Here is an 11,430-nt window from a genome sequence, read left to right as displayed (position 1 = left end):
GATTAAGCTAGCTGAAGACTTTTGTAATAGTTAAGTTTGGAAGTTTGTAAGAATGTTTAATATTCAGTTGTAAGTTTGAATATTTGGGATTTGGGCGTTTATAATATAAGTGTGTGTGCAAACTTTAACCTATTGCGATCCGTGGATGTTTTTAAGTAGGGTCATTGCATATTATTATTATTCTCTTTATTATTTAAGCAGGTTTATATATATATATATGGTGTGTGTGTTGTGGATCCCAAACTTCTGACCCGGGTTTGGAGGGCGCCACAGGTTTGGTATCAGAGCTACGGGGTTATAAGTCACTGACACAAGCCTAGATTCTTGAGAATGTGTAGAGGGTTAGGATTAGAAGTAAGGAATAGAAAGATAGAACGTCAAGAAGTTGAGTGCGACTTAATAATAGGTGTTAGTATGATTCGTGAGGTGATTCGAGATTCTTGTTCATGCGATATGATTTTCAGATAGCAGAGATGGCAGATTCTATCATTCCAGTACCATCTGATCATTCGGAGCCTTCAGTAGGAGAACCGTCATATGATCCATGACATGCTCTTCCGCTGGTGTTGACTGTACTACCTCCTGTTGTGACAGAAGTTGTACCACTGCGGGCTTTTCCACCTTCTGATATGAGGCCACCTATCCGAGGACCCCCACCTGCTGGTTCAGATTTACAGGGCATTCAGTTGAGGGTTCACCATTTCAGTCTACTCCACATCATATTCCTTATTTCCGGTATGAGGCTCTTCTTTTGGAGCGTGAGGCCCTATTGGCACAGATTCGGGAGCTGCAGCATATAGTGAGGACTATAGATGTTGACAGGAGTGTGAGGGAGCTTCGGGAGGAGAATCATGTTATACGGAGGGTTCATGAGGCTCGAATGTGTTAGGAATATGTTATGAACTTGATGATAAGATAAACAAAACACCTTAGTAAATTTAACTTAGTGTTTTGTAGCTCTCGATGGATGTTCTACAATAGTCCTGACGGATGAACATTATAGTCCCGACGGATGACCTCTGAACATCCATTGAGAGTGTAGCTTATGTAATAATAAGTCTTGTAGCACATATCAGTAAACAACAATGTATTAGTTGAGTAGATTCCGCAGGATTCTTTAAGTCATGTTGACTACTAGATTGATATACAAAAAAGGGTGACTAATTGTAAATGTAAGATGTCTTGTAATTCTGTATAAGTGAAATGGAGTCAAATGGTAGAAAGGCTCCTGATGGAGGATCTACAAAGGCTCCCGACGGATGACCTACATAGTCCCATGTGAGTGATGGATCAGGATGTAACTTTTAATGTGTTCAATGCCATGAAATTCCCTACGGAAAATGAGGAGTGTTTTAAGGTGGAGATGGTCAATTTTGTGGTTAATTATGAACTCGATCGATTGCTAAGGTCCGATGCCTTAGAGAAAGCCTTGTTGGGGAATTTCGATAGTGAAGATGACGAAGATGATGAGCACTTGCAATATTTGAATGCTTCTCCCTGGAAGAGAAAGATAGATATGCCTTTTGAATCTCTTGGATTGGAGGAGCTGAAAAGTTCTCTGAAGCTCCTCAAGCCATTTATTGAGGAAGCTCCTACTCTTGAGCTTAAGCCTTTACCTGAACATTTGATGTATGCTTTTTTAGGTGATGCATCTACTTTGCCTATTATTATTGAATCTGACCTTTTAGGTAGCGATGAGGATAAGCTTTTGAGAATTCTTAGAGAATTCAAATCGGCAATTGGTTGGACTATAGCATATATCAAGAGAATCAGCCCTTCGTATTGTATGCATAAAATTCTGCTAGAAGAAGGAAGCAAGCCTATTGTTGAGCAACGGAGAAGGCTAAATCCGATGATGAAAGAGGTTGTGAAGAAGGAAATCCTCAAGTGGCTAGACGCAGAGATCATCTATCCTATTTCTGACAGTTCATGGGTGAGCCAAGTTCAGTGTGTGCCAAAGAAAGGTGGTATCACTGTGGTAGCAAATGAGAAGAATGAGCTTATTCCTACACGAACAGTCACGGGGTGGAGAGTTTGCATGGATTATATGAAGTTGAATAAAGCTACAAGGAAGGATCACTTTCCTCTTCCTTTCATTGATCAGATGCTTGATAGATTGGTTGGGCATGATTACTATTATCTTCTGGATGGCTATTCGGGATATAATCAGATTTGTATTGCTCCAGAAGATCAAGAAAAGACTACATTCACATATCCTTTTGGCACTTTTGCTTTCTGAAGAGTTTCTTTTGGGCTATGTGGAGCGCCAGCCACTTTTTAGAGATGTATGATGGCTATCTTCTCTGATATGATTGGAAATAATGTAGAAGTGTGTATGGACAATTTCTCCATCTTTGGAACTTCTTATGATGAATGCTTGCACAATCTTGGGTTAGTGCTGAAAAGGTGCGTTGAGACCAACTTGGTTCTCAATTAGGAGAAATGTCATTATATGGTGCGCCAAGGCATCATTTTTGGTCACAAGGTTTCTAGTAAAGGTCTAGAGGTGGACAAAGCCAAGGTGGGTGTGATCGAAAATCTTCCTCCACCAATATCTATAAAGGGAATTCGCAGTTTTCTTGGTCATGCGGGTTTATATAGGCGATTCATTAAAGATTTCTCAAAGATTTCGAAGCCGTTGTGCAATTTGATAGAGGAAGACGTTCCTTTGAAGTTTGATGACAAGTGCCTTGCTGCTTTTGAAATGTTAAGAAGAGTTTGATTACGGCACCTGTCATAACTACACCTAATTGGTCTGAACCATTTGAAATAATGTGCGATGCAAGTGACTATGCAGTTGGAGCAGTTCTTGGGCAATGCAAGAATAACATATTTCATGTAGTCTACTATGCTAGTAAGACTTTTAATGGTGCTCAACTGAATTACACCACTATTGAGAAAGAACTGTCGGCTATTGTCTATGGTTTTGAAAAATTTTGATCTTATCTACTTGGGACGAAGGTGACAACTTTCACTGATCACGCTGCAATTCGATATCTCGTCTCGAAGAAGGACTCGAAGCCTAGGTTGATTCGATGGGTTCTTTTACTTCAGGAGTTTGAATTAGAGATCAAGGACAGAAAAAGGACTGAAAATCAAGTCACTGATCATCTCTCGCGTTTAGAGGATCCAATTGCTACTTCACAAGATAAGTCTTTGATTAACGAGTCTTTTCCTGATGAGCAATTATTTGGAGTGCAAGCAGAAGAACCGTGGTTCACCGATATTGTGAACTACCTTGTGAGTAACGTTATTCCTCCAGAGTTGACTTCCGCTCAAAGGAAGAAGTTTCTATATGAAATGAAGTGGTATATATTGGATGAGCCATTTCTTTTCCGACAAGGAGCTGGCCAAATCATCAGGAGATGTATTCCTTACAGTGAAACGGGAGGGATCTTGCGAGATTGCCCCTCAACGGCTTATGAAGGACATTATGATGGTGAAAAGACAGCATATCGTATTCTTCAAGCAGGTTTCTTTTGGCCAAATTTGTTTAAAGATGCACATCCATTCGTTTTGAAATGTGATCGATGTCAACGTGTGGGGAATATATCCAAGAGGGATGAGATGCCTCTTAATGTGCTTCTCGAGGTTGAAGTCTTCGATGTTTGGGGAATTGACTTTATGGGGCCATTTGTCTCATCTTGTAATAATCAGTATATCTTGTTGGCGGTTGATTATATGTCAAAATGGGTTAAAGTTTAGGCGTTGCCAATGAACAATGCGAAGGTAGTGCTTAATTTTCTTCACAAGCAGATATTCACAAGATTTCGAACTCCAAGAGTCATAATCAGTGATGAGGGGTCGCATTTCTGTAATCGCAAGTTCACTGCTATGATGCAAAGGTATAATATGAATTATCGCATTACTACGGCTTATCATCATCAGACGAATGGTCAAGCCGAGGTATCTAACAAGGAGATCAAGCGCATTTTAGAGAAAGTTGTGTGTCCATCGAGAAAAGATTGGTCTTTGAAGCTTGATGAAGCTGTTTGGGCATATCGAACATCGTACAAGTCTCCGTTAAGGATGTCACCATATCAGCTGATTTATGGTAAGGGGTGTCATTTACCGGTGGAGCTAGAGCATAAAGCATATTGGGCTTTGAAGAAATTGAATCTGGATTTGGATGTAGCTGGAAAGAAGAGGATGCTTCAATTAAATGAGCTTGACGAGTTTCGACTTTAAGCTTATGAGAACAACAAAATGTATAAGGAGAAAGTCAAGAGGTGGCATGATCGGGGTCTAGTACTCAAATCATTTGTGCCAGGGTAACAAGTTCTTTTGTTCAACTCTCATCTTCATCTTTATCCTGGAAAGTTGAAGACAAGATGGTCAGGGCCGTTTGTTGTCAAAACTGTGTTTCCACATGGAGCGGTGGATTTTTTGAGAATGATCCGGGCCAAGCATTCAAGGTAAATGATCAGAGGTTGAAGCATTACTATGGTGACATGGCAAACTACAAGGTGGTTAGTGCCGTTTTGTTTTCCGTTTGATCTCGAGTTTCTACGTCAAGCTAACGACGTAAAGCAAGCGCTTCTTCGGAGGCAACCCAAGTTTGTTATACATAAGTAGGTAGAGGAAGCAAGAAGAAAAGAGAAAAACACAAAAGAATCAGAAAAATAGAAAATTTCAGGGCCAACTTCAGAAGCTGAGCGCGCCCACGCAGATCAAGCGCGCGCTCGCGCTGGATTACAGAAACCAGGCGCGCCTGCGCTGATCTAGCATGCGGCAGCGCCGATTTGGCAGAAGTTGGGCGCGCCCGTGCTGTCCTAGCGCACGGCCGCGCTGGGGTCTCGATTCAGAAAAAAAAATTAAAGAGAAGTTTGTGAAGAGAAAATCCGGGTTTTTAATAGAAAATCAATTCCTACCCGAATTTTACTCACCCACATCCCAAATTTTCCTCTCCAAATCAAACCCATTATTCCCACTTTTCTCATAATCAATTCCCACTTCTATTCCATATCTAATTCTCTTTTCACCTCCTATAAATACATACACTTATACACAAACTTCTTCACCACTTCACAAAATTCTCAAACACAAATTCTCTCTCAAATACACAACTCTTATTATCTCTACTCAATCCCAATGGCACCCAAGAGACAAAGAACACAAGTAAGCAGCATCAGCACCGATTCTTCGAGTGCGGGTGGTGTGAGGCCGAGGTTTTCTATTCCCAAGGCTGAAGCGGAGTATACAAGGCTTCTCTTGAAGCCCATTATCAAGGAGCGTGGTTTTCTGCCATCGGGGAAGGATGGTAAGTTGTTGGAGATGACTCTGGAGATGGGCTGGGTTCCTTTTTGCGAGGCACCCGCTTCTATGCCCATGTTCGAGAGTTCTATACTAATTCGAAGGCGGAGAAGAATGGCTTCACGATGGTTAGGGGGAGGACTGTGGAGTACAGTGTAGAGGCCATCAGGACGGTGATTGAGCAGCCCGTGAGAAGGCCCAGGCAGGACACTTGGAACGATAAGACTCCAGAGGACTTTGATCTGGATCTTATTGTTGCTATAATATGCATGCCTAATACACACTGGAAATTCAAGAGGGGCACTACTGAGTATTCTACGTTCCCTGCTTCTAGCATGAACAGGTTTTCCTGTGCATGGAATGCGTTTATTTGTGCTAACATCATGCCATCTTCTCAGGTGCATGAGATTACTGTGGAGCGTGCACGGCCGTTGTGGGGCATTCTTCAGGGAGATTATGGGGATCTAGAGATGGTGATTTACCAGGGTATTCTGAGGTTCTTGAGGGGGAGTATCATAGGGTCTATACCCTATGCGTCTCTTGTGACGAAGTTGTGCGTTACAGTTGGTGTTCATTGGCCAGCACACGAGCAGTTGCAGATCCCGAGTGCTCCTATTGACAGCACCACTTTAGTAACGATGCAAGAGTGGGATGGAGGCAAGCCCGATTAGAAGGAGCTTGGTTATACTTTTTACCATCTACCTGGTGGGAGGCCAGCGGTTGGGGCCACTCAGACGAGTAGGATTTCTTGGAGATCTCAACTAGGAGATGAGGTAGGGCCATCACAGATGGCGCATGAGGATGAGGCATGAGCTGATGTTGGAGCTGACATGAGTATGGCGCAGTATAGGCGCTTGACTAGGAGGATGGATGCGATGCATGACATCCACATCAGGTTTGCACGAGATCTCACCCAGGCATTGGGGACAGCTTTTAGAGCTACAAGTGTTGACATCCAGTGGCCAGTATTTGGTGAGGACTCCGTGTATCCACCTCCAGACACGCCTGACACTCCACCCGTTGAGGGTGAGGATCCTGATTCCGAGTAGGTATGCCTGATTCCTTACTATTACCTTCACTGAGGACAGTGAATATTTCAAGTTTGGGGTAGTAGTTGAAGGAATATGTTTTGTGTGAGTCACATATAGTTTACATATTCATGATAGTTTAGTTCATATATTTGCATTTTTGCCATTTAATTTTTTTTTTAATTTTTGGTAGTTTTTATGATAGTTTGTTCATTTAGTTCATGCATTTGCATTAAAACATGATCCCGTAGATGATTTTTCCGATTGACTTGTGATATTGATGTTAGTGTAGTGATGTCGTATTTAGTGATGTTGAGTCGTATCGAGTTGACTTGTGTGACGACCTCAACCCCGGGGTCAGGAGTTAACGTCACTAAACACAATTACCAAAAATATAAACTACAGAATTATTATTAAAATATAATAACTTGACCCCAAACCAAGATCCGATCCAGGTTCCAGTATAATTCAGTTTCTCAATACTACAAACTCTTTATTCAACATCTAACTTTATTCAGCAACTCCTCAGACCTCATGGCCTGATACAAACTACCTCAGAGGAGCCGGGTCCAGTAGGGGCGGGAACATGGGTCGGTCTGACTGATCTTCTAGGCATCTGCGAAATATACATAACAGTTTGCAAGGGTGAGCATAATCGCTCAGCAGTACAAAGATATGAATAACAGAATAAAAACTGGAATGTATCAATAAAAGGAACAGAACTGTAACCATGATATCAACACTTCATAATGAAAATCAAAGGTAACTAGATATCACTATTTAGCATGCTTTGTTAAAACATCATAGCAGTGTGCTGCGTAATACCAGAGTCCAATTTTAGCATGCTAATCATTTTATAAAACCGCTGTATCAACCAATTATGCTCTTATATAATTCACAAATCCCAATCAGATACGTAGCGGATATGTGAAGACAGCTGATCAGGCTATCAACACCAGACGGCTCTAACTACCATCCCATTTACCTGTTCCGAAACTCAGAGACTAGCTAGGTCTCTGACCTGCTGGACTAATCGGTTTTATAGTGCGCGCAACCGAATTAGCCTCTTACGCCACCTCAATAGGCCTACTCTGGCCCAAATGTATCCCATATCTGACCGTTTTATCCAGTTTTCAAAACACTTGTACCTATCTCATTTTTAAAAATCATTTATTTAACTAGCACACATATACAATCCGTTTCGCAAATCATTCTATTCGAGATAGGTACCCGTCGAAGTTACTTTTCCCCAAAACAATTTGAAACCAGTAATTTATAACTACAGGGGATACGTAACTTAAAACATTTCTGTTCCATTACGAGAATAAAACATTTAGCTATTCATATGCATTGAACCATAAAAGAATGGTCAGGGTACTTGCCATACAACGCTTTACAAAACCCTAAGTAGCTTTCACGCTGGCTTTGATCCTGGGAAAACTCGACTGGTATCTACAAATGCAGAGTACCCTAATTAGTTATATCGACATGCTTGATATCCTCAGACTTTAACAACCCAATCCGATAATCTGACTCGTATCATTAATATTATACACATAATCACGTAATCACAATATTCCGAACATAAATAGGGGTAACACGTAGAATATAGTTATGTACAATTACAACATATTTTTAGAAAATTTTGGCAGCATCTTGCTTGTTTATAAGACTACCCGTCGATTACAATCGACGTCAAGAATTACACAATCCACAATATTATTTCGTCATTTTATACAACTTACATCCCAACACCAATCATAATTAATTATTTAAGTCCAAATATATTTTATATAATTATCTTATTTTATTTATTTATAAAATTTAGGACTCAGAACATCGTCATCACCGTCCACCGTCCGCTCATAACGAGTCATCGCGGTACGGCGGCAAAATTTATTGGTGCCCGAAATATTCGGGTATCCAAATAAATTCCACCGATTTATTAAAATATTTTCCCACGCGAATTAATAATAATATCACGAATCTTATTCAATAATTCCTGCAGAAAAAGAATAAGAATTAAAATTGCAACAACCAAGCCCAACTACACGCATAGGCTCAACCAAAAGCCCAAAACCAAAATCCAACAGCAAGGACCAACAATGAGGCCCAACAGGGAAATCAGCCCAAGCCCAAAAAAACCAGCCCACAATAACATCACAGAAAACAAGGGAGCAAGCACGCGGCAACGTGCCGCCCAGCCACACCACCAACACAACACAGACATACACAAATTACATACACACACACACATATATATATATACCACTGCATATTTATATATATATATAGGCATCATTCAACAAGACTGATCGGAACCACCAAGCTCACCGGAAAATCGTGGCAGCGGCGAGACCAGAGCAACCGGAACGGGAACGGAGGGAAAACAGGGAAGAACAGCCGAAACACTCGAAGAAAAACAGAGATGGAAGATGGGAAATAGAGAGGAGAGAGATACAGAGAGATAAGAGATTAAACCGAGAGAGAGAGACTGAAATGGCACAAAAGAAAAACAAACTGCAGCCAACACGTGTCCTGTGAAAATGGGATACGTGTTAACTTCTTATTATAAGTTGTTAACACGTGTCCCGAAATACCCGGGGACCCAGATTTTTATCCCGAATTTGAAATTAGCGAACCGAGATATCCTTAAAATAATTTCGAAAAATAACGATAATGGTCTAAAAATATTTTAGATATCCTGAAGTTAATAAAAATATAAGTTTCGAAATTTTTTAAAAACACTTTTAAGGCACGCTTTCTACACGCTTTTTAATAAATAACGAGACGACACGCGGTTGAAACGATTCCTGAAAATTCCCAAAATAATTTTAAAATTCTCCAAATGATACAAACTTAATAAAATATAAGTTCCAAGATTTTTAAAGAATTCCTAAATTAAATATGGATTTTACATATAAACACACTCAGAAAATCATTTAAGGGTAAATAATTATAGAATATTGATTTCTCAATTTTATAAAGTCCTAAAAATAATTATTGAAATTATAAAATTAGAAAATCAAATTTTAAAGACAACCCAAATATTTATGGAATTAAAACTACAATAAAATCACTTTTACAAGCAAGATGAAGTCATATAACTCACCAATAAATCACACAATTCCAATCCCTCATATCAACAAATCATAAGTACTTAAATAACAATTAGTAACCGCTGCAAAAATCAATAGACATGTTTTATTTATCTACTTAAACCTTTATTACACTTCCAAATATTATAAATAAAAATAAAAATAAAAATACACGAGTCGTTATATCCTTTCCCCCTTAAAAAGATTCTGTCCCCAGAATCTGACTTAATTAAACAAATGAGGATATTTATCAAGCATGTCTGACTCCAATTCCCAAGTAGACTCTTCTACTCGAGGATTTCTCCACAAAACTTTTACTATAGGAATCGGTTTATTCCTAAGGACTCGTTCCTTACGATCTAGGATTTGGACCGGTTGTTCCACATAGGACAAATCTGGTTGAAGCTCAATCAGTTCATATTCTATGACTTGATTCAAATTAGGGACATAGGGCTTCAACATAGACACGTGGAACACATTATGAATGTGCTGCCACTGCGGTGGTAACGCTATCTCGTAAGCGACCTTTCCCACTTTCTTCAAAACCTCAAAGGGTCCTATAAATCTAGGGCTAAGTTTACCCTTCTAACCAAATCGTACTAACCCTTTCCAAGGTGATACTTTTAGTAACAGCAGAGCCCCTATCTCAAAGTCCATATCTTTCCTATGCAAATCTGCGTATTTTCTTTGTCTATCTTGAGTTGCTTCCAACCTTTTCCGAATCAACACTATGGCATCTTTGGTCTGCTGAACCAACTCAGGACCTAACACTTTCTTTTCTCCTACCTCATCCCAGTACAACGGGGACCTACACTTTCGTCCATACAAAGCTTCGTAAGGTGGCATCCCTATACTGGCATGGTAGCTGTTATTGTACGAGAACTCAATCAAAGGTAGGTGCTCATCCCAATTACCTTTAAAATCTAGAACACAGACTCTCAACATATCCTCTATGGTCTGAATCATCCTCTCACTTTGGCCATCCGTCTGAGGATGATAAGCGGTGCTCATATTCAATTTCATTCCTAGGCACTATTGGAATTTAGTCCAGAACCTGGAATGAAATCTCGGGTCTCGATCCGACACTATAGAAACAGGCACTCCATGTTTGGTAACTATCTCATCCAAGTATAACTTAACTAGCCTCTCCAATGAATACCTTTCATTAATCGGAAGGAAATGCGCCGACTTAGTCAACCTATCAATGATTACCCAAAGAGTATCATGATTCGCTCTCGTCTTTGGCAATCCCACTATAAAATCCATAGCAATGTCTTCCCATTTCCACTGGGGAATCTCCAAAGGTTGTAATAATCCACTCGGTCGTTGATGCTCTGCTTTCACTGTTTGACACACGTGACACTTACTTACCCAATTGGCAATATCCTTCTTCATTCCTGGCCACCAAAAATTTCTCTTCAAATCCTAGTACATCTTGGTACTACTAGGGTGGATAGAAAACCTAGAGTTATGAGCTTCCTACAATACTTCGTTCTTTAACTCCGTTATGTTAGGAATCCAAACTCTGGACGAAAATCTATACAAACCTTGACTATCTTTTTGAGTACATAACTCTTCTCCTGTCAAAGTATCCAACTCTTGTTCCATAACTCCTTCTTGACATCTTCTAATCTTTTCCATCAATGCCGGCTGGAAAGTAATTTCATATAGTTGCTCCTGACTTCCGTTAGATACTTGAACTTCAATTTCCATTCTTTCCAAGTCTCGTGCCAATTCCTCCGCATTCTTAACCATATTCAGCCTTTCCTTCCTACTTAAGGCATCAGCCACTACATTGGCTTTACCTGGGTGATAATTAATCGAACAATCATAATCCTTAATCAACTCCAACCACCTTCTCTGTCTCATGTTCAGATCTTTCTGCGTGAATATGTACTTCAGGCTCTTATGATTCGTGTAAATATCGCATTTCTCTCCATACAAGTAGTGATGCCATAATTTTAAAGCAAATACTATAGACGCCAATTCAAGGTCGTGAACTGGATATTTCTGCTCGTGAGGCTTTAGCTGTCTGGAGGCATAATCAATCA

The sequence above is a fragment of the Apium graveolens genome, chromosome 11 (genome assembly GCF_009905375.1).
Source record: "Apium graveolens cultivar Ventura chromosome 11, ASM990537v1, whole genome shotgun sequence".
Classification (NCBI taxonomy): domain Eukaryota; kingdom Viridiplantae; phylum Streptophyta; class Magnoliopsida; order Apiales; family Apiaceae; genus Apium; species Apium graveolens.
This window is presented reverse-complemented; position numbering follows the sequence as displayed.